This window comes from Suricata suricatta, chromosome 1, assembly GCF_006229205.1.
Source record: "Suricata suricatta isolate VVHF042 chromosome 1, meerkat_22Aug2017_6uvM2_HiC, whole genome shotgun sequence".
Lineage (NCBI taxonomy): Eukaryota > Metazoa > Chordata > Mammalia > Carnivora > Herpestidae > Suricata > Suricata suricatta.
The window spans coordinates 25890344-25902376 of NC_043700.1; the positions used below are offsets into that span (position 1 = coordinate 25890344).

Below are 12033 nucleotides of genomic sequence, written 5' to 3' on the forward strand. Positions count from 1 at the left end.
TTCTGCTTCATGGCTGTTTTCCAGGAGGGGAATTTCCCTTGGTTGATTTGCATGCAAATTCATTTTTTGATTATCTGACATATTTCTCTGTAAACTTTACTCTCTCTTGGTTCATTTTTATGATATTCAGCATCTTAGGAGATTTTTGGTTTAATTCCTTTTTAGCTTACAACCGTCCAGGTATTTTAGTGGAGTTCTGTTGGACTGTTTTAGTGGTGCAAGGCTTTAGTTTGCAAGGCTTCCAGGGGTTTTTTTGTTGTTTTTTTAAAAATCTGGAACATTTCACGAATATGTGTGTCATCCTTGCACGGGACCATGCCAATTTTCTCATATCGGTCCAACTTCAGTATATGTGCAGCCAAAGCGAGAGTGGATTCCAGTTTTTTTAATTCTCTTTTGTCTTATAGGACACAAAATTTCTCCTTTCTATTCTTTTTCCCTTTACCACTTGATTTCCCAAGGATGATTCTTCCTCCCCTTTTGCCTTTTTCTCCCCCAGAAGATTTTTCCCCAGAAGACTATCCTTTTAAATCAGGTTTTTCTTTTAAAATATAGTCTGGGGGCACCTGGGTGGCTCAGCCCATTAAGCGGTCAACTCTTGATCTCGGCTCATGTCATGATCTCATGTTGGTGAGATCCAGCCCCACATTGGGCCCTGCTGTGACAGCGTCGAGCCTGCTTGGGATTCTCTCTCTCTCTCCCTCTGTCTCTGCCCCTCCCCTGCTTGCCTTCTCTCTTTCAAAATAAATAAACTTCTTTAAAAAATAGAGTCTGTCCCTTTAAATTGCATATCTGGTCCTCTTCTTTTTAATCTATCTGGTCCTCTAAGGCCTGAATACTTTGGAATCCCTTCTCTGCTGTCCTGTTCTGATCTACCTGGTTACCTTTTTAGGATTTTCTGATTTAGGGTGGATGCAGTCTTTCTGGTGGTCACGCCAACTCACCACAGGCCTCTCCACTTGAGCCCCCCGTGTGTCTAGGTTTCTCTCTGCCTGCTTTTGCTTACCACAGAACCCCACAGTGTAAGAAGGGAACACGTGGGCCACAGCACCGATTCTTGTTGACTTTTCTCTTTTTACTCACAGTTACTTCACAGTTTCGACATTATTTACATTCATGTTGAGAACTGGTTTTCATCAAATTTTTGTAGATATAAAGCTATTTCATATTATTTGGGGAACAGACTTGGGGAGGCTATTTACCTCAGTGCACCCATTGTTTATAGCTCCCCTGAGTCATCATTTTAAAATCTTTTATTGGGGCGCCTGGGTGGCTCAGTCGGTTAAGCCTCCGATTTCGGCTCAGGTCATGATCTCATGTTTGTGGGTTCAAGTCCCACATCGGACTCTGTGCTGACAGCTAGCTCAGAGCCTGGAGCCTGCTTCCAGTTCTGTGTCTCCTTCTCTCTCTGCCCCTCCCCCTCTCATGCTCTGTCTCCCTCTGTATCAGAAATAAAACGTTAAAAAATATTTTATTAAAACATAATATGCATACCAAACGTGCACATAGCATTGATATTCAGCACAATACATTTTCACAAACTGAACACATCCATGTACCCAGCCCCAAGACCAAAGGAAAGAACTTACCAATACCACAGAACCGACCTGTGCTTCTGTACTTGGTGTTCTCCCCACAAAAGTACCATAGGCAGAGGAGTCTTCCCTGTTTTTGCACATTCTAGAAATGAAACCACATGGCAGGGATTCTCATGTTTCTGGCTCCTGTGATCATGTTTAGGAAATTCATCCATGTTTCTCATTCTTGCTGCTAAATACTCTTCCACTGTGAATGTGCCACAATTTATTTACCCATCCTATGATTTGGGGATAATTTCAAGTTTTTGGCTAATTTGAGTAGTACTGCTGTGAGCATATTTATACATGCCCTTTGGTGAATATGCAAACATTTCTAGGAATAGAATTGCTTGGGCCAGCAATCCATGGACCGGCAGTATATAAAATCCCTGCTACGGCCTGCACATCCTTGTCTATCTTTTTTATTTGATCTGTTCTGGTGGTATGTGATCATATCTCATTGCGATTGAGTATCTACTCACCTTTTATTGGCCATTTGGTTCTCCTGTTTTGCAGAAGTCTCTTTCGGTTATTTTTCTTCTGCTAGTATTTCATTTTAGAGGAAAGAGACCTTTTACCTGATGACCTAGTGATTTCACTATGTTCACAAAACAAATTAGTCATAGAGCAAAAGTCAGACCTAAAACAACAGCATTGGATTCTCCAGGCTTTTTTCTACCAGAATTAGGAGTTCAGGGTTAATCCTGTTAGTAACTGGTAGTCATTTAAAGTTTTTAAGCTGTCAAATGACATGGCATTGGGAATTAAATAGGCAAATCTTAACCTGGTGGATGGAATGGATTACAGAAAAGTGAATTATGAGTAGATAAACCACTTAGAAGATAAATAGTACAGAGCGATACGAGCAGGAAAAGACATAATAAGATTGCAAATAAGAGATAAGTCAGAGAGAAAGTGGAAAGAAAAATTTGACGGGGACAAAAGATTTCTCTAATCATTTTGTAAGCTCTGGAGACGAAAATCATAATAACATGGACAGAAATAGGAAAATCACAAGAATGGATTATTAAGGATGGGGAGAGCATAGGTTTGGTTTTAAATCCAAAGATTTTGACATGTCAGCAGGACATTCAAAGTATCCAAGAAACAACTGAAAAACCAGAATTTTAGGCTAAAGGTAGAGATTTGTGAATCATCTATAAAGAAGTGACATGATAATGGGGGTCGTGTAGAAAAAGAAAACTGTAGAATGAAGCAGAGAAATGCCCTCTGCCATTCAATGGCTCAGTAGAAGAATTCAAGGAAGAGGTCAGAGAGGAGGGGACAGGTAAGAGGAGGACAGAGGAGAATTAGAACAGAATTATGGCAAGAGGCTCAAAGAAATAAAAAAAAAAAGTTTAAAGCAAGAGATGGTCAACATGAAAACCTCAGAGAAGCAAAGTAGCATGAGATCTGGCAGAGGAGAAAAGCCTGCTGAATGTGGCATGTAGGCTGTCACCGGTGTCCGTGGAAAGAACGGTGTCAGTACGGCGCTAGAGACAAAAGACGGACCATAAGACATTCAGAAAGGAGTTGATAATCAGACGATACAAATCACAATATATTAATAGAACTCTCTCAATGGCTTCACCTGTGAAAAGCAGAAAAGAAGTAGCAGAAAAAGAAAAGGCAGTCAAGGGAAAACTTGTTCCAAATGGAGGACACCTGTGCTTTATTTCAGGCAGATGGAAGGATGCCCCAAAAAGAGAGATTCAGTGATAATGTTAGAAAGCAAAGGAGGGGCGTCTGAGTGGCTCAGTCGGGTAAGCGTCCGGCTTTGGCTCAGGTCATGATCTCATGGTTCATGGGTTCAAGCCCCATGTCGGGCTCTGTGCTGACTACTAGCTCAGAGCCTGGAGCCTGTCTTCAGATTCTGTGTCTCCCTCTCTGACCCTCCCCTGCTCACACTCTCTCTCTCTGTCTCTCAAAAATAAATAGAAAACATTAAAAAAATTTTTTTTAAATAAAGCAAAGGAATAATTGCAGTCATGAAGCTCAAGAGGTTAACAAGATTTGAAATACCCCTTATGAGAATTAACAAGGAATTAAGGATTTCTGCTTTTGAGGGGGAAAAAAACTGAAAATCTTTATTCTACAATGCTGAATAAAATATTAGAAGTATTCTTTAAAAGTGTAGGTGAGAGGCGCCTAGGTGGCTCAGTCGGTTGAGCGTCCAACTTCAGCTCAGGTCATGATCTCACAGTTCGTGGGTTCGAGCCCCACAAGGTCAGGCTCTGTGCTGACAGCTAGCTCAGAGCCTGGAGCCTGTCTTCAGATTCTGTGTCTCCCTCTCTCTCTGACCTTCCCCTATTCATGCTGTGTGTGTGTGTGTGTGTGTGTGTGTGTGTGTGTGTCTCTCTCTCAAAAACAAACATTTTTTTAAAAATTTAAGAAAAATAATAAAAGTGTAGGTGACTTCGTAAGAAAATAAAATTCTCAATTGTCCAGAACAAGAAGCTCCTGTAAACCAGAAAGGGAATCCTTCCAATTGGCATCACTCTGCAAATCGGAAAAAAAGGAAAAACACTTGTTTTGGGTACCCTAGGGGTTTTGATATTTTTATCTATGATGGAATTGGAATTCAAGCCTCTGCTACAAGCTAGAACCTTTGAAAGATCCACTCTCATGAAAGGTGGATTAGGGGAAAACACAAATCAACCAGAAGCACAGAGATGCCTGAAAAACAAGTTTTCTATTTCAGGCCTAAACTTTAGAGGAAAAAATATCCTCTCCTACAAACACATATATCTGAGTCTAGGCCACACACAAAAATTTGAGTTTATACTAGCCACATGATGTGCTAACCCTCAACCTGAGAAACCAACATAAAAATATGTCCCAGGTTGTTAATACCCTGGAATACTAATGTAAAACAATTCTGAAAGGCTGTGTCCCCAATCCTGGCCACAGGAGTCCCACAGATAAAATACCAATGAAGATACACTTGATCTCAGTAACTGGAAATATATGAGTAATATTTTATAAAGGCACTGCAAATCTCTAGGGTTAGGTCTTCTATAAATTCAGACAAACAATCTGACAAGACTAGAAAATAATTATGTTTAAAATGGTTACAGCCGAAAAATAAAGAAGTAAATTTTTTAAATGATCAAAGACAAAAATATATGAAAAAAGCTTAAGAGCAGTATACTGTTTAAAAATTACAATCAGGAAAGAAAACTCAGAAAGACACACATTGAATATAAATAAGTAAAATTTCTAGGAATAAAATACATATTTAGCCATTGAAATTTTTAAAATTCAGCAAATGCATTAAATAGCAGAGTCAACTTAGAAAAAGCGAGAATTGACGTACACAAAGATAGATCTGAGGAAATTACTCAACATGAATCTCAACGAGACAGAAAAAAAAAAAGATGAAAATATCAGGCAGAGGTTAAGACACAGAGGACAAAACAAGAAGGATGAACATATACCTAAAGAGAGTTCTAGAAGGGGATTCGACCAAACGAAATATGGAATTGATTCTATTTTTTTGAAGACCCAAATGAATCTAAAAAGCTTGAATTTTTAGTTGTTCACATTGGAACAACTGTACACTAACTCTCCCCTGATTATTCTAATCTACATTCTTCCCTCTTTTCTCTGAAGTTCTTTGGTAATTACAATCCATACATCACAATGTACCATCTAATTACATACTGTGTTGCTGACAGCGACAATGGTTTCACACATGCTAGTCATATCTCCCTAACTAAACCGTAGAATTCCAAACAAAGAGGTCATGTCTTAAACTTCTCCTCTATTTCCTGCAGTGCCTGATATTACTTACTCCAAAGTAGAATTTCATGAAGGAACTAATAGAATTCAAGGTAAAACCCTATATTTTAATCCTCAATATGTACTTTATTTTAATAAATGCATATTCATTTATCTATTTTATAGACAAGACACATTCAAGAACACACACATTTCAACTCTGGCTAAGCAAGAGTTCAGCTTAAACTGTGGTTAAAAATTCCTTTAAGCTTTTATACCTTTAGTATGCACCCAGCAAGTTTGCATGCTGAGCATATTTTGTAAATCAAACTATAAATAGCTATAATAAATGTCATATGTAAATTGATCTATTTTCAAGGTTTCTGAGTACAACAGAGGATCTGAATAATTTTTTGAATGGCTGGCTGACAAACACTCTTTTCTGATTTTGCTTTTGGATATCTCCCAAAGAACTGAGCAAATTTTCCTAAAACTCTATCCACAATTCTCTGTAAGATTAAAAAATGGACATGAGGAAATTTACTTCTTAAAATGACAATTAAGAAAGTCAATGGCAATGAAAATTAATGGCTAGAGCTGGATATGTGGCCCCTACATTTCAAATGGCTTCGTTCCAATGACACAATAAAGAATGCAGGACTGTTGCATAAAAGAATAACCAGTGGAAAATATGCATAGACCCACAATTCATAATGTCACTTCACTCCTAGTTCAGCATAGAGATTCATTACTAGAACACAACATGGTTATCCCAAAAAAATACCCTACACTTCCTTCATAACCTCTAAAATGACTTAATGAAAGCAAGTCAAATCTTAAAAAGGCTTCTGCACCATTAGAATAACTGGATTGCTTCACAACACAGCTTTATCCTCTGTGTCATGTAAAGATTAATTACTGAACAAAGGGGCTCCTGGGTGGCTCAGTCACTTGAGTGTCTGACTCTTGACTTTGGCTCAGGTCATGATCCCGGGTTGTGGGATTGTGCCCCATGTTGGGCTCCACGATGTGAAGCCTGCTTAACATTGTCTCTCTCTCTCTCTGTCTCTCTCTGTCTCTCTCTCTCTCTGTCTCTCTCTCTCCCTCTCCCTTCCTCCCTCCCTCCCTCTACTCGTCTCTCCTGTTCTCTCGTGCAGTCTCTCTAAAATTAAAAAATAAGAAAGACTAATTACAGAACAGGGATAATATACTGGCCAAGAAAAAAACTGGCCTGAAATGATCAGGAGATACTAGCCAGCAAACTCAGAGAGAAAAACACAGAGAGATCTCCTCTCAGTCTCTGTCTCCCACCAATAAAATACACGCACACAGCACGTGCACACACACACACACACATGTACACACCAATGCACATGTACATATACACATGCACATCAAGCCAAAAGAAAGAGATCTTCAGAGTCCAAGATCGGGAGTCCTTTGCTAGTCAGCGTAGGTAATTCTCTTCACTTATCGGTATCCATTTTTCTGAGCAGAGTGGCCTCCCATGTTGTATTGAACCTACAAGTTTTCTTGGCCAAAGTTTAAAATAAAACCCAAAATTCTAATGAAGTTACACATGATATTGCACTAATATGAAGACCCTCAACTATCCAGGCACCCAGCTCCTGGGTCAGAGAAAAGGTAGACACGAAAATCAAGCAGTGCGTGTGAAATCAGTTTGCTCCCTGCTCTGTTTGTGTAGAATGGATTACTGTGTTTACAGCCTCCCATTGAGTAAGGCTTTTTAGCCATGAAATTTTCCAACTGAAATATGCCCCGCTCTTCCTGAGTAACAACCAAAGCCTCGCTCACCAAACCTCTCCTTGGGGATCTCTGGGTCTTAATTCCGTCAAAGAGTTCAGTCTTCTCCATCTGCTCACCATCCTATTTGTTACAAGTCCAGCATTCTAACTCAAGAGAGGAGTCTAATTAGTCAGAGAGCAGAGGGACCTTGAACAAGTCAGCCTGGAGCCTGGAGGCCTTGAGTGCACCTTGAGTGAGAAAAGCCTCAGTCCCGCTGTGCCCTTCACAGGAAACTGACAATTAAGCGCTCAAGATCCTTGGGGAAAGCGGCCTATGCACTCATTCTGTTTTGAAATCATTCTCCTTTGAAAAGCAGATCCCAGAAATGTCACCTTCGACCCAGCAGAAATTATAAGAGTGTCTCCTGGTGACTTCAAGTCTTAGAGACCCTGTGGGAACCTGTTTAGAGCTACCCCAAAGACATTTAGAGAGACAGGAACAGAGTTTCTTATCCTAAGAAACCTAAACATGTCCCACATATGCAAGCTTTCTATTAAGCTTAACACTTCTCTGTGAAGCCAAGACCCTTAAAGGTACTTAAGGAAAATTCATCTTTTACAATAAATCATCTCTAGATTATAGGGTTTTTTCAACCTTATAATTTTTTCAATGTTTATATATTTTTGAGAGAGAGAAAAAAATGTGGGGAGGGGTGGAGAGAAAGGGAGACACAGAATCCATGCTGACAGCCTGGAGCCCGATGCAGGGCTTGAACTCACGAGCTATGAGATCATGACCTGAGATGAAATCCAGAGTTGGACACTTAACCAACTGAGCCACCCAGGGACCTCTCCCCTATGTTTTTAAAAAAATATTTATTGATTTATTTATTTTTAGAGAGAGTACATGCATATGTGTGGGGAAGACAGAAAGGGAGAAAGAGACTCCCAAGCACAGAGCTGACAGCTGTCAGCACAGAGCCCGAAGTGGGGCTCAATCCCACAAACCGGGAGATCATGACCTGAGCCAAAATCCAAAGCCAGACTGAGCCACCTAGGCACTCACCTCCCCTGTTTTTTAACTGAAAATTTGGTAGTTTAACATTTTACATTTAAGTCCAATGATCCATTTCGTGTTAATAATAAAGTATGAAGATTAGATCAAGTTTGTTTTTGTTTTTGTTTTTGCCTATGAGCATCCAATTGCACTACTATCATTGGTTGAAAAGGTTAACTTTCCTCAATGAATTGCTTTTGTATCTCTGTCAAAAATTAGTTGGGCAAAAAAAGTTCTGGAGATCTGTTGTACACCATGCATATATTTCACACTACTGAACTGTACACTTAAAAATGGCTAAGATACTAAATTTTATGTGCTTTTTACCATACTACAACCAAAATTTTAATAATTTAAAAATTAGTTGGGCATATTTGTGTGAGTCTAACTCTGGGTTCTTTATTCTACTTTGTTGATCTATATGCTTCACAAATATACTGCCTTGATTATAATAGATATGTAATACGTATTAAAATTAAGTATAGTGATTCCTTGCATATTATTCTTTATTTTTTCAAATTTGTTTGAGCTATTTTAGGTCCACTACAGACATTTTTACTATTATTTTATTCTTCACAAAAAATATAAAAAATATATTTCACGTAAGGGAAAACTGAGGTGTTGATCTCTATTCATCAAGAATTTACTCATCAAATAAATTATCATTTATTGAGAATTTTTTCTATGTTGGCACATTACAGACAAGAACTCATTCAATTTTCACAAAAACCTATGCAATATATGCTATCCTCATTTCTATATACAAGGTAACTGAAGATCAGGTAAGGTTAAGTATTTTCCTAAGAACACACAGATGATAAGTGGTAGGACCAAGATCTAAACATGGGTCTATTTGATCTGAAGCCCAAGACCTTTCACTGTGCCATCCATACATCTTTTACAGTGTCTGTCACCTGCTTGATAATCTCAGCTTAATCTCAGGGATAAAAGATGAGCAAAACATAGTCCTGATTTTGAGAATCTCTTAGATTATTTCCGGCAATCTCAGAACTCAACAGGCTAAGCATAGGTACAGCTGAGCTATGATGACTTTTTCCATCTTCCTTTATTAAAATTGCTTCCCTCACCTCAGTGCTTTACTTTCTAACAATGACTAGCCACTTCATCCACTTCATCCACCCAAATTTCTCCATCTGAAAGATCATAACCATTCTCGCCAACTAAGCCTACCAGCAACTCTCAGGTCATGGTAGTCCTATGTTACTCTACTCAGTTGGCAGAGATGGACACAGCTACTCCTAATCAAAGCTTTAATCTTCAATAAAAAGTAATCTTTACTATTTGGAACAGGCCAGTTGACAGCTAGAACCCAGCTTGTAGCAAGGTCTGTCTAGTGTCTACACAGGAACGACTCTGCAGTTATTGTAGCTCTTTGTGACTTACATTAACCATATGCAATGAGCCGGCACAAAAATCAAAACTCTTTAGAAACACAGTATTTGTATCTTATTAATATCTGCTTTTAAGGTATCAGTCAGGACAGAGGAAGATCACTATGGAACTGTCTACCTCTCCCACTGCAAACACATGATTTCATGAGTATTCCTCTAGGATTCTCATGTGAGTGGTGGAATTTCTTGGTTTCCTAGAAGATTAAAGAAGATCACATCTGGTTTTTATTGTCTATCAAAAAAATAACTATTGTTATCTATAAAGAGATCTCATATATATGGTAATCCCTTACAAGACAAGGAAAGTTCCCGAATAAATTAATTACTAGGGCAAAGTCACCTTAAGGAACTCTATATTCAAATACTATACAAGACAACAGGCTTACAGAGATGAAAAATGATTGGCCCCTCACATCAAAGAGCTCACAATAGCAAATAACTACAGTTCACTACAAACTACAATAAGGGTTTACATGAAGTTCCCCTCGAGCCTGAAGGAAGAAAATTATGCTCAGTCAGAAGAGGTCAGGAAAACCTTTACAGAAACCTTGAGATTTGAGTTAGCTTTGGAAGTTTTAAAACCACAGATAGAAGTAAGGAAAAGGAGGTTGCCTGGGTGGCTCAGTTGGCTAAGCATCCAGCTTCAGCTCAGGTCATGATCTCACAGTTCATGAGTTCGAGCCCTGTACGGGGGTCTGTGCTGACAGGTCAGAGCCTGGAGCCTGCTTTGGATTCTGTGTGTCCCTCTCTCTCTGATCCTCCCCTGCTTGTGCTCTGTCTCCCTCTCTCAAAAATAAATAAACACTAAAAATTAAAAATTTTTTTAAATAAAAAAAGGGCTATATTGGAAAATTAAAGAAAAAAAAAAACAGGGGCATTTGGGTGACCCAGTCAATTGAGCATCTGACTCTTGGTTTTGGCTCAAGTCATGATCTCAGTTTGTGGGTTTGAGCCCCGCATCAGGCTCTATGCTGATGGTGCAGAGCCTGCTTAAGATTCTCTCTCTCCCCCTCTCTCTCTATCCCTCCCCTGCTCATTCTCTCTGTCTCTCTCTCTCTCAAAATAAATAACTAAAAAAATTTTTTAAAATATTTTCCTCAATGAGAAGTTTGACTTCGGAAGTCTTTGATATAAAGTATCTGTCAGCTATTCTCTGTAAAACAGGGCTGTCATCACCTCCCCCACATAGATATTGTAAGAAATGATCGTGACACTTTGATGAAAAGGAAATCATTACCCACACAGGAGTGCAGCCCATGTCTCCGCGCTCCCTGCACCGCACTGACTCCCGCAGGCTGCCCCCCGCAGCAGAGTATCAGAACACGGATCTCCATGCAACCAACCCTCCTCTGACGACTGCCATGGCATCAGGGAGGATGCAACAACCAAGCTACCCAAGCCCCCAAGAGACAGTGAGGAAATAGTGTGAGTGCAGAGCCTGTCTGACAACCAGATCCCCGCAGATATGTCACAAAGATGGAGACATAGAATACTCAGCTAATCACAAGAGCAAGGTCATCAACATGTCATAAAGGTGCAATCTGTCTGAAGGTGAGAGACACCAAAAGGGGTAAAGGACTCTCTGTTGTCCATACAATGTGGTCCCATTTCATTGCTGGACAAATCACTAATGTTTCACCCCAAAGTGTGAAACATTATCACATTAAGAGACGTATATTTAAGTGATACTGTGGCCTATTAGACCTAAAGTGTACTCCCAGGGCAAACCCCAGGCTAGCCCAGTTCTCATCAAACCTTCATTTGGGAGGGGCCCCTGGGTGGCTCAGTCAGTTAAGTATCCAACTTTGGCTCAGGTCATGATCTCACAGTTCATGAGTTCAAGCCCCACCTTAGGCTCTCTGCTGTCCACACAGAGCCTGCTTCAGAGCCTCTGTTCCCCTCTTTCTCTGCCTGAATCTCTCTCCTCTCTCTCCTCTCCTCTTTTTCTCTCTCTCTCAAAAATGAGTAAACATTGAGACACAAAACGCCGGGCCTAACGCGGGAGCGTGAAGGACGCCCCGAATTCTGTTTAGAGGCATCTTTGAGCTTGCCGAGGAGACACCATGAGCAAAGCTCACCCTCCTGAGTTGAAAAAAATTATGGACAATAAATTATCATTGAAATTAAATGATGGCAGACATGTCCAAGGAATATTGCGGGAGTTCGATCCCTTTATGAATATTGTAATAGATGAATGTGTGGAGATGGCAGCTAGTGGGCAACAGAACAATACTGGAATGGTAATTCGAAGAAATAGTATCATCATGTTAGAAGCCCTGGAACAAGTATAAACAATGGGTGTTTTCACCGGAAGAAACCAACTGCTTCCACATGTCCCCTCCATTGTACCTGTTTTACTACAATATCAAAATCAGGTCATGCATTTTCATATTGAACTTTTTTGTTAAATAAGCTTTTTTCTTTTTATTTTTTTTCTCCATAATATTTTATTGTCAAATTGTTTTCCATATAACACCCAGTGCTCTTCCCCTTAAGTGCCCTCCACCATCACCACCACCTCT

The 12033-nt window shown here is 39.7% G+C and overlaps 2 pseudogenes; one reads left to right on the forward strand and one right to left on the reverse strand.

The window, feature by feature from the left end:
- Positions 1-266: 266 nt before the first annotated feature.
- Positions 267-367, reverse strand: LOC115303543 (annotated as a pseudogene).
- An 11207-nt stretch (positions 368-11574) lies between these two features.
- Positions 11575-11802, forward strand: LOC115289201 (annotated as a pseudogene).
- Positions 11803-12033: the final 231 nt, after the last annotated feature.